Below are 12,740 nucleotides of genomic sequence, written 5' to 3' on the forward strand. Positions count from 1 at the left end.
ATGGCCGAATCACTCCTGTTCAGTCTCGCTGAGTCATTTATCGGTAAAGTTGCTTCTCATGCTGTTGAAGAAACATCTCTTGCCCTTGGCGTCTACGACCATCTGCGAGATATCAAAAACACTGCATCACTCATCAAAGTTGTGCTCTTGGATGCCGAACAAAAGCAGCGGCAGAATCATCAGCTCTGTACTAATGTTACTGTGTTATGGGATGCACTTGGTTATCTTCCATCACCAAAAGAGGGTAAAACAACAGAGATGACGTTGGTTATCAACTTTTGCATGATTTACTGTCAAGATTTTTTCTTCAAGATTTTATTGACTTTGGTAATGCTTGCTTCTTTACATTGCATGATTTGGTGCATGATCTTGCACTATATGTCGCAAGAGATGAGTTTCAATTGGTGAAATTTCATAATGAAAAAAATATTTGAGAATGTTCTTCATTTGTCATTTATTAAAAATGATCTTGTTGGCCAAACACCAGTTCCTACTGGATTGAGAACCGTGTTTTTTCCTATAGGAGCCAACAACGAAGCTTTCTTGTATACTTTGGTGACAAGGTGTAAGTTATTGAGGATTTTGCAAATAAATAAGTCTACATATGAGAGTTTGCCCCACTCCATTGGTAAATTAAAACATTTGAGATGTCTCAATCTTCAAGATAATGAAGAATTGAAGAGCCCTCCCTGATTCAGTATGCAAACTTCAAAATCTCCGCACTTTGAATCTCAATGGATGTACAAATCTTCAAACATTGCCTAATGGAATAGGAAACTTGATCAGCCTCTGACAATTAGCAATAACCACAAAGCAACGTGTTTTACTAGACAAAGAGATTGCGAAATTAACTTCTTTAGAAATTTTATCTATCTTTTATTGTGACAATTTAGAAGTATTGTTTGGAGAAATACAACTTCCTAATCTCAAATGGTTGGATATTGGTTGCTGTAGGAATCTAAAGTCTTTGCCATTTCATGTTTATTCCCTACTTAGAGACTTTGATTATTACTAATTGCCATATGTTGAAATTGTCATTGGATCAAGACAATGACATCTCAAATTTAAAACTGAAGGTGCTGTCTCTTGCATTTTTGCCTCAACTTGTGAGTTTTCCTCCATGGTTGCAAGGATGTGCGACCACATTACAAACATTGGCACTTAGACGATGTGATAATCTTGATGCGCTTCCTGAGTGGCTGTCAACTCTAACCAAACACTTTTAATTCGTGATTGTCCAAAATTGCTTTCACTCCCTGAAGACCTGCATCGACTCAAAAATCTCAAATATTTGCACATTGACCGTTGTGCTGAATTATGCAAAAGATATCATCCAAAAGTTGGAAAAGATTGGCCCAAGATTTCACATATCAAAGAAGTCATTGTTTACTCACCAGAACTAGATGATTAAGAGGGATTCATAGATATCACAGTCAAAATAGGAAGGTATATCTCTCTTATTTGTTTATAAAGCTCTCTTTTCTATCGGAGGAAGGTATATTTTCTTCATTACATTGTTGACTTGTATTGGATGTAATAATGTGTTTTTGTGTTATGGTGTGTGCTTTAAGTGAGGGTGTTCTCCATGATAATCAAATTGAGATTAAAATGGGGTAAATTTATCAAGTATATGATTCTTTCTACTGTAAAAAAATAAACTATATGATTCTAGACTTGTACAGATGATGTATAGCATTTGAGATAAAGGACAATGTATCTGATTAATTGACATTAAGAAACCCTTGTTCATAATTTAATTTAAGAAAATCTTCCTTTAACTAATCAATTGCCCTCTTATTTAAATCGTTGTTTTGCAATGAATTAAGTTATGGTTCAGAGCACTTTATGAACAAGGGTGTGTACAGAAGAAGATAAACTGATAAAGGTTGTGGACATATAGACATAACTCAGAGCACTTTAAATTCCATAGAGAGGCACAATATATCTAGTGCAGCTCTAAGGATACATTGAAAAATCTAAACAAAACATATCAACAAATTTTTTGAAGGGTATATTTAGTTTCCTAAACAATCAAATAAAAAGTTATGATAATTCAATGTTAATTGATCCTCAACGGATCATATTAACTAAATGAAAATATAAATTACAAAGAGAGATTATGTAAGCCTTTAAGTTTCAATCGGTTTCATGAGTGGTTTGTTGGTCTAAAGTATATACGTGAACCTTACTCACTCTAGGTTCGAAACCAGCGTACAAAGCAGCGACAACAAAACCTTGAAGTTTCAAGCTTTTTTTCATTAGCAGAAAAAAGAAGTACAATTATAATTCATTATACATGAAGCACAAAGGGTAAAGTACTAGAAACATTGAAACAATACAACTGAAATCTAAATTTAAAACAACCTAAAGCATCTTCTTAGATTAGCAAAATATTTGACATGAATCATTTTTATCCAAACCAGTTTGCTCAACATAGCAGTGTTTGCTTCTCTAGCAAGTCTCACTCCAAGATCTCCATCCATCCTTCTTCTTAGATTGAGTAAATACTCAGTGTTCCAACCAACTAAGTGAATCCATGATTCGCCAAATAAATTTCTTAGTCATCTGATCAATTTCAGAACACAACATGAGCAAATTTTCCAGGTTTGTTTTTCCAAGAGGCCAATCTTGAATTCAGCAATACCTAGTAAGATATGCGGAAAAAGATGTTATCAAAGACAGCGACAGTACTACCTTATTCGTTGAATGCTGGTTGGACCATAAAATCTATTAACTTATGAAAGTTCATTATTGTAATGGGGATATGGAATTATGCTATCTAATATAAGAAGATCAACAAATTTAATTTACATGTTACTTCCCTTACTGTAAAGATTTCCTAATAAAAACAATAAATTTTGTTATCATCCATTTATCAGAACTAGAAGATACTGATCAATTTAATACACTATCAGTCACCAATGAAAGCAAAAGAATACATTGGCTATTATACAGTTTTACTTTTTCTGCTATTTTATCCAAATACTATCATACTGTGAGAAACATCATAAGTTGATAACTCACCATAATTGACACCTTCTATGTGAGTGCATCTGATGAGTTTGTGTATGAATTATGGAATCAAACAGTGAAACATATAGTAATGAAATAGGAAAATAGAGTTTGTATTAATGGTAATCTGCAATTACAAAGAGAAAATAGCATAACAAACTATCAGCAAGATGCTAATAGCCCCAAAAGCAACAAAGTGCTCCCTAAGTCACAAAGTGACCCCACAAAATAACCAATTCTGAATCCATATTATTCCCTCACTGACACCACCTTTATAGCACCCACTCTCATGCACATCATCACTTGTCCACCTCATCATTCCTAATTCCCTTTCCTTTCTTTGGTTTGGGCCCATCTTTTGATCCATGTTTCTATCAATACCACCCCCTTAAAAACAACCTTGTCCTCAAGGTTGGGAGAGGTTTCTATTACTCTTCTTGCTGCTAGGTGATCCGCCAATTCGCTTGAGAAATACATAGAGATTGAGCCATTGAAGATACTAAGGTTGAACCTGATTTGTACCCAAATGCTTGAAGACCAAAACTTTCCTCTATCATATACCAACATAATCAGCACCCAAATGCTTTTGAGCCAAACCTTTCCTCTGTCATATACTAAATTAAGCAAATCATAGATTGGAAGTGGAAGAGCACTTCTCAAGCAACATTGATAAGCATTTTTGGTCATAAGAGTATTGAACTTCCCTGGATCCCAAGATATTACCATTGTTGATGACTTTATTGTAGTTGCAATAAGAATCATGAGTTCTCCTGGATCCCATTGTATGAATGCATGGCTACCCATAACTCCCAAGGCAAACCCAACCTTCATTCCTTCCAAATTCCAAGATTGCATAAGCATTTCAATCAAAGTAGTTGGTAACAAATCATTTCTATCAACCAAAGTACTCCATAAACACACATTTATCTCATTCCCATTATTATATCTATCCACACTTGGCTGCATCATGTGATGAATTATAATAACTAACCTTGTATATTCCTCCACTTCCAAGACTGACATATACTCCCTCAATTTTTCCAAGGGATTCATGAAAAGAAATATTGCAAATTTGCTCCAACAGAGACATGAGAATCTATCTGATGCAGCTACTATCCTTATAATCAATGGTAGAACTCCGCCACTTCTAAAAGCATATGTGTGGATTCCGTAAACAAGATGATTCACTTCATGAATACCTATACCCATAAAGTACATACAATGATATCCATATAAATCAACAATTCTCTCCTTATTTGGACTAATGATATGCACCCCCTTTGCATCTGAAAGCCAGTAAGGATTCAACTCAAACATTAAACTGAACTGATAGCTTAATGGGACAGGTGAATCAAAAACTCCAGGATATTGAGGGGAAATATCAATGAAGGATGCAAGGATTGAGATATCAGTTAATGTGAAGAAGTTATTATGACATACACCATTTTCACTCGCTCGTACCTGAACATCAACGAATGAATTTGCTAACACAAATTCTTCCTTTAAGAAATTTGTTTTTGAAAGTATATCCCACTCAAAATTTACCCAAACTGCACTCTCTTTACAGTATTGGGCCTGGCCCATTAGGATAAAAGAGATAACCAACCCACCAATTAAAGGAAACACGTGGATTGCAATTATGTTAACATGATGTAGATCAAGTGGTAAATGGTGTTTATTGGGTGACATGTGGGAGAGGAGAGAGGATGTGTGCTGACCTGATGAAGACACTTGTACCACTCTATTGTTGTGCAAAATGAACGGTACAGATTTATGCATATTGCCCATTAAGTTTAAGGAAATATCCACTGCATATATTACCCATTTTACCCATAATGTTTCTAGATCCTTCCCAACCAACGGAGACATGAAACGCATCCACTCACCTGAGATCGAATTTGCCGCCGTCACAAGTATAATGGCCGTCATCATCTCCGGTTGTGGACGGGCCACCACACACTGAGTGTTGTCCAACTTTTCCAGCGGCTTGAATGGTGAAACTTGTTGTTGTAGTAACGTCGCAGGTTTACCGGCGTCCGGCGGTTTCGACGGAGGTCGCGGCATCCCATGGTGATGGTTGTTCAACTTTGGTAGTCTCGACGGTGGTTGTACACGCTGTGAAATCGCAATCAAAGGATTAATGGAGTTCGGCGGAGGTGGTGGAACCATCGTCGCGTCACAAGCCATTTGTTTCTCGTTCAACAGAGTTCGATCTTCCAACGTGAAGGTGGATCGTGACTCATTCATCTTTTGCTCCTTCTCAGTTGTTTCTAACCTTTCTGGGATCATAGTCACCATCGTTTCAGATTCACGATCAGTTTCTTTGATGCGAATTTCTTCTAGGTCATCAGTGAATGCCTCAATCATCTTCAACTTTGGCTCATCGTGTGTTTCTTCTGTCAAGTACTCTGCTCCAAATTGTCTAATCATAGCCATGGAAAATGTTTTCCAATCTGCATCTGGGTTCTCTTCACACCAATTATAAAACCACATCATCGCTTGTTTATCCTCCATGCTCATAAAAGCCCATTGAAGCTTATCACGAGAAGGAACTTCATTCTTTTCAAAGAACCTTTCGGCCGCAGCGATCCAGCCAACAGGATCGGTTCCCATAAAATCGGGTAATTGTTTCTTCATAATCCAAACGTCCTCCATCGGCTCTCCCTCTCCGTCGGATCCGGCAGGTCGGACCAATTGATGAGTTTGTGTATGAATTATGGAATCAAACAGTGAAACATATAGTAATGAAATAGGAAAATAGAGTTTGTATTAATGGTAATCTGCAATTACAAAGAGAAAATAGCATAACAAACTATCAGCAAGATGCTAATAGCCCCAAAAGCAACAAAGTGCTCCCTAAGTCACAAAGTGACCCCACAAAATAACCAATTCTGAATCCATATTATTCCCTCACTGACACCACCTTTATAGCACCCACTCTCATGCACATCATCACTTGTCCACCTCATCATTCCTAATTCCCTTTCCTTTCTTTGGTTTGGGCTCAGCTTCAAGGCCCATCTTTTGATCCATGTTTCTATCAGCATCGAACTTCATAAAGCATTCAAGAGACAATTCATATAGTTTCTTCTATCAAATATATTAAAAGACAAGAACATCAACAGACACATAAAGCTTAGACTTAAAAGTAAAAGAATGCACATGAAATTAACAATAACAATAAGTGAAACTAAAAGATAGATAATCATATAGATTGTAACACAAAAACATAATACAAATTGAACTATATTTTCATTGTCAAATCACAACAACTGGTCATTGAAAGTTCCAAACAATAACCGGTGATAACTGATCTTGAGGATTCTTCTTGTTCTGTTCCAATTTTAACAACGATCATGATGATGATGCAGTAGTAGTACCCCTTCTTGTAACCCTTTACATTGTGCCATCTCATGTGTCCGTTCAAACCTTTGTTTCATGAGAAAATCTTGTCGCATATATGACATGAAAAATCAGGTTTCTTCTTCTGCACCACAATCATCAAATTCAACATTGTTATTATTGTTGTCGTTACGAACAGAAGACATGAACAGGTGACCTTCAAGATACGGCGGCCCCGAAGAACAACATTGTTGTTTTTCTCATTTTTGCAGCATTGATCATGATTGTTTTTGTTGATAATGTTGTTTGGTTGATCATAGTTATTTTTAGGGTTTTTGTTCTCATTTTCAAGAACAGAGCGTTGTTGTTGATGATGAAAATGTGGTGAAGAAGAATTAATGGTACAGGGTTCGAACTTGATCGCTACAATAATTTGCAATGTCTGCCAATTGAGTTATCCTATCGGTTTTTTTTATTTTTTTATTTGAGTAAATAATTAAATTAGTACCTGACTTTTTATTTGGATGCTGTAAAACAGGTGACTTGACTTTATGAATATTTTAAAAAAATATCTAATTTTGATACAATTTATTCATGTTAGTCCTTCTTATGTTAGGCACTAAGTTAATACTAGTAAGTGGATAAAGTTATGACGTAATAGTTCATTAAAAAAAATTAATAGTAATATTAGATTATTAAAATATAATGACTTAAATAATTAGTAAAATCAAAGATATTTTTTGAGATATTCATAAAATCAACGACTTTTTTTGAAAGTGTCTTGCAAAGTCATGAACCAAATTGATGGTGGTTTACTACTTTCTACTTCTTTCATCAAATTTCACCTTTTTTTCCTCATAAAAATATAGATTTAATTACAGTTGCAGTTCCTTGAGTGAATTAATCCCTCATTTCAAAACTCCCTTATTCCTACCCATTTGAAAAAAAACTTATTTTTCTGAATAAATTATTTTGAAACAAAAGATTAAATGTGATAAAAGTTATTTGTTTGATAAATGTGATAAGAATTAGAATTTACAAAATAATAAAATGTTACAAGATTTTATTCAATTATTTGAAAAAAAAAACTCAGTTGTTTGATGGATAAATGTGATAAGAGTTAGAATTTATAATTTATTTTCTATTTGACTCTAAGAATTATTTAGTACATGAAGAATTAGGCGGAACAAATTTGTTTAAAATATACTCCCTCCGGTCCTTATTATAAGGAACACTTTGAAAAAATCACACAGACCAATGAAGCACATTTAACATAGTTATTTTCATTTAATACTCTTATAAATTTTAATTTATTCCATGTATACCCTTATTTAATTACTCTTTATTCAACTAACTTACTTATTTTTAAATTCTCTCTCATAATAAATAAGGGCATAAGTGAAATTGAACATTTAAAATATTTGAAAATTGGTCAAAGTTTCTTATAAAAAGGACCAAATTTTTTGCCCTAAGTGTTCCTTATAAAAAGGACCGGAGGGAGTATTAGTGGTAATATGCTTATAGTTGCTTGGTGGTGTTTTTGGTGATAGATATACATGACTCTTCCCAAAGTCATATTTAACATATATATAAAATGAGCAGATTGTGTATGATTTATTAATATTTAAAATTATAATTTTTTTATTCATTTTAAACTTCATATTATATTGGTGGTGTGATACATGTAGTTGGTTGATAGTGTTCATGATGATTAATATGCATGAATCCAAGAGTCATATTTAGTACATGAGAATGATTAACATTATTTGTGTATTATTTAATTAATATTCAAAATTTATTTATTTTTTAATTTAAAATTAATGATATATTATTTGTATTTTAATCATTTGTTTAATTTAAAATTGTTACACTTATATTTCTGAATTATAAGTAAAATTTTCAATCAAGAGTATTCAAGCTTGATCTATAACTTGTACAATATTTTAAGGAAAATGCTAACTAGTGCTCCAGGGGCACTAGTTAAGGAGCTAAATAAGGTATGAATGTTTTGAAAATTGTGTAATATACTTTTTATAAGTATAAAAAATGTTTTTTTCAATGAAAAAATTACTCCTTTTGGTATCCTTAACTAGTGCCCCAGGGGCACTGGTTAGCTTGACTCATATTTTAATACTTAACAAGAGTCACAAAAATGCACTACCAGCGTGTTTACCCAAATAATGACAATCAATGTTAGGTTTTCTAGGCCACACAATGTTTGGCCAATATGATACCTGTGTTGAGATCAAAACCGTCTAAAGTTTGTTTTAATGACAACAAACTTTATGGAATAAATGTTTTTTAAAGAAGCTAAGTTAGTCCACCCAAATTGGCACAAGGAGAATCGAACCTCAGACCTCAAAAGGAGCACAATCAGAGGTCCCAAGCCAATATCATTTATGGAATAAATGTTAAGTTTTATAAATGGTGATCTAATGATGTTTGCATTTTGTTTTAGTTGAAAGATAAAGAATGACATAAGTGGACAATCTAGAGGTCACTCATATCGGCAAATGCAATTTATATACTCAAAAGAATTGGAGTAACATCAGTTGATTGCAATTGTTATATTGGTCTTTTGCGTTAGTTTTTCTCAAAAAACGTTAAATTTATTTAGTTAACGGAAAAAATCAATATGACAAACATAATTAAAGTTAAGATATTAATTTGTAATGTTATAATTAAAGTCGAGGGTCCAATTTATAGAGCCGGGTATACGGACCAAGGTCCGCGGGCCGACCCGTTTAACCCGCAGCCCGCACGGACTTAAGACCAATTTTTTTTGGCCCGTTTACATTTTTGCCCGTGTGGGTTGGACCGTTAAAACCGCGGGTTATGCGGGTTAAATCCGCGGGTTCGCGGGTTAGCCCGTGGCCCGCCTTCTTTTTTATATATAATTAATTACAAAATTTATTAAATATAAATAACTTGATCCATGTCCAAATTCAACTTTTTTAACCACAAAAAAAAAAAACTTAGTCTAAACCCTAATTATAAAAAGCAACAACACACTCCAATTTTAATCAAGTAGACAACAACACAAAACATCATGATTCAGACATGTTCTTCTACTTATAATCTTTTGTTCTTTTTCACTATCTTTTACTTTGTCTTAGCTTTATATACATTTGCTAGTATTTAAAAAATGCATGTCCAAATGGGTAGTTATTTTTCTTGGGGGTATTTTCCGCTATTATGTTTTGAATAATTTGGTTACCTTGATGTGATTTAGTTAAGTTGAATCTGTTAATCTTTTTATGTTTTTTTGGGTACATGTAGAAAGTTTTTCTTACTAAAATGGACGGTACAAATATGACGATAAGAATCGGTTGAATTTGATTTTAGTTGCATTACTTACAAAGAGAAGATAGATAAACTCAACGATATCACAAACTTTATTTATTTTTATTTGTTAGTTACAATTTATATGTTATAACATATAAATATTTTACTAATATATTTATTAATAATATATTTTTAATATATTTTTTTAAGCTTTCATTATATCAATATTTTACTAATTTAGTTTATTTTTTGAAAAAAATGATTTTTTATTTTTTTTTGGTAATAGTCCGCGGGTTAACCGTTTAACCCGCGGGCTTATGCGGACCGGACTCGGACTTAATATTACTAGTATCCGGACCCGTGCCAAGCACGGGTTAAAAAGTGACTATAAAAATTAAGATTTTAATATTTTAAATTTCATAATTATCTAACACAAAAAATGATAAAATACCAAATTTTTTTGTCTTTAAAAATCTGTGTAATAAATTTTGCTACTTTAAAAATTAAAATGCCAATAATTAAATAATGACTAAAATTTTGGAAAAAAAAAAGCCCAAAAAATCTTTTTTTTAATAAGGGATCTAAATTTTACTTTTATGAAAATATGAAGACCAATATACATTTAAATTTATTTTTATTACAAAAACAATTTTACACAATTCAAATTTGTTGCGCACATAAAATAAAGTAGAATAGTTACATTCGAAGATCATTTTTTTATTTCTAAACTTTTGACTTTCTGCATTTTATTTAAAGTAAAATAGTTACACGCGAATATCATTTTTTTCTTACGGTTAGCCTGTCATAATTCGGTTCCTGCTTTATCCTTACTCAATCATCGAAAGTTGGACACTTCCTCTATTTTTACTCGATGTGACCTCCAAGAAACGACTTTCCTTCATTGTGTTTAGGACTATACATTCTCTAGAAACTTTTAGCACCACATTGAATTCAATGACTGAACTTTCTTCTTTTTAATTGACCCACATGATTGGCTCAAGGTTGGCTCCATGTGTCCCCAAACTAATTCCTTCTCGGCTGGTGTTTGGTGTATATGGAGATATCATAATTTAATTTATTTAAACAATGAATCTTGTCCTTAAATCAGCTATCCTTCAACATCCGGAGCTTGGTCGAGATTTTCACATCTTTTTTCTCCTCTAATCACGTTAGTACAGGTTCATCAAATGGAACAATGAAAACTTCTCATGTGTGGTCCTCAACGTTGACGGTAGTTGTTTAGGTTCCCCGATTAGAGCTAGTTATGAGGGTCTTATTAGATACAATTTATATTTTTACTTACCAGACTTTTCTGGATTCATTTGTGAGTTGTCTGACATGATGCTTGTGAAACTTTATGTTGTTTATAGAGGTCTTACATTGGCCAAAAACCTGGCTATTGAAGAACTTGTTTGCTACTCTTACTTATTACTCTACAACAAATATTGAATGTTACAAACAAAAGAGTGATTTATTCTAAGTTAATCATCTTATAGAAGAATAAAAACAAATTTTTATTTTCTAACAAAAGATTTATCTGCATTAATTTATCTATATTTTCTTCTAACATGTCTCAAAAGTCTTTCATCCATTTTAATCTCCTTGTTGTGATCATTCTTCACACGAGTCCGGATAATCACATTTGCCAATAGTATGACCCCCCTGTAAAAATATTAGGAATAAAAAGTGTTAGAAAAATATTATTAAATATAAGAGTATAACAATATACATATAAAAAAGTACGATAAAAATGTATAACAACAATGGGATGGTAAAAATGGTGGTTGTTGTAGAAAATTAATTGATTGATATACCTTTATATAGATAGATATATGAAATATGGTTTTAGAGATGCATCATAATATTAAATAAAATTTTGTGTAGTACAACCATGTGATCTGACATATTTAATTTTATTTATGAATGAGATGAGATGAGATTAAAATTGATTAGTAATTGATGCTAATTTTAAGGAATAAATATTTTAAATATTTTCATTTCATAAGTTTTCATTTAATTTCGTTTCTTCAACAATAGTGCATAAATTTTTTTTTTTCTTCTTGTAGTTGGATGTTAATTTGATGATATTTCATATTATTCTATATATTACACAATTTTTATTTGTTTTGTTCTCAGGTCATATTTTTTTTTTTGTTTTCTATAAAATAGATCCTAATATGTATAATAATAAAAATTAATTATTATATTTTTCATTATATATTTCTCTTCATATTTATGATTTTTTCACCATTTTTATTTATTGCCATGTATTTCTTATTATATTTAATTATTAATTTATTTATCTACGTATTTATTAAATTAAATAATTTTTATTTAGACAAAATATAAAAATAAATATAGAAGGGACCACTTATTATTAATGTATGAAACTCAAAAAGTGGTATTACCATTGGGGCAAAATATGTATGAGTTGCATAAATATGATACCCAAAGTGGTAACACGTTTTCTTTTAAATCTAAAAATTGGATTTGCTTTATTGTTTTAGGTAAGTAGTAATATGTTTTCTTTTAAATCTAAACAATATGTATGATGCTCTAAATAAAATAGAAGTCTCCGTGAAAAGGCAACTAATTGCAACAGGTAAATAGTAACACGTTTTCTTTTAAATCTAAAAATGAGATTTGCTTTATTTTTTTGGTTAATACTACCTTTATTGCTAAAAAATTATTGAAGGAATTATTTGGATTCTTTTCCTTAATATATTTTAATTTATTGTTTAAAATAGTATTAAAGGAAATAATTTTGGTTTCATTTCCCTTAATGTATTAAATTTAATCCTTAAATTAAGAATGAATGGATTACCTTATGAATTTTTAAATTAAATTAAAACCATACATAAATATAATTGAATTGAAATGTTTATATAATAAAAGAATATTCTATATTCAGAAATTTTTGATATATTACCGAAAAAAAATCAAACAATTTTAAAATAGCATTTACCAGCTAATATGCTATAATAAAGATTATCCTTTATTTTTTAAAAGTTTTTCATATAGTTCGATGAATATTTTGGGTACAAAACTACAAATGTCAAATAATCTTATGACACATTGTTTTGTATATTTTTACGGTACAT

General features: G+C 31.7%; 1 pseudogene; it reads left to right on the top strand.

Annotated features, from left to right (window-relative positions):
- On the top strand, positions 1-1,569 carry LOC123896065 (annotated as a pseudogene).
- The last annotated feature ends 11,171 nt before the right edge of the window (positions 1,570-12,740 follow it).

This window comes from Trifolium pratense, linkage group LG7 (genome assembly GCF_020283565.1).
Source record: "Trifolium pratense cultivar HEN17-A07 linkage group LG7, ARS_RC_1.1, whole genome shotgun sequence".
NCBI classification, from domain to species: Eukaryota; Viridiplantae; Streptophyta; class Magnoliopsida; order Fabales; family Fabaceae; genus Trifolium; species Trifolium pratense.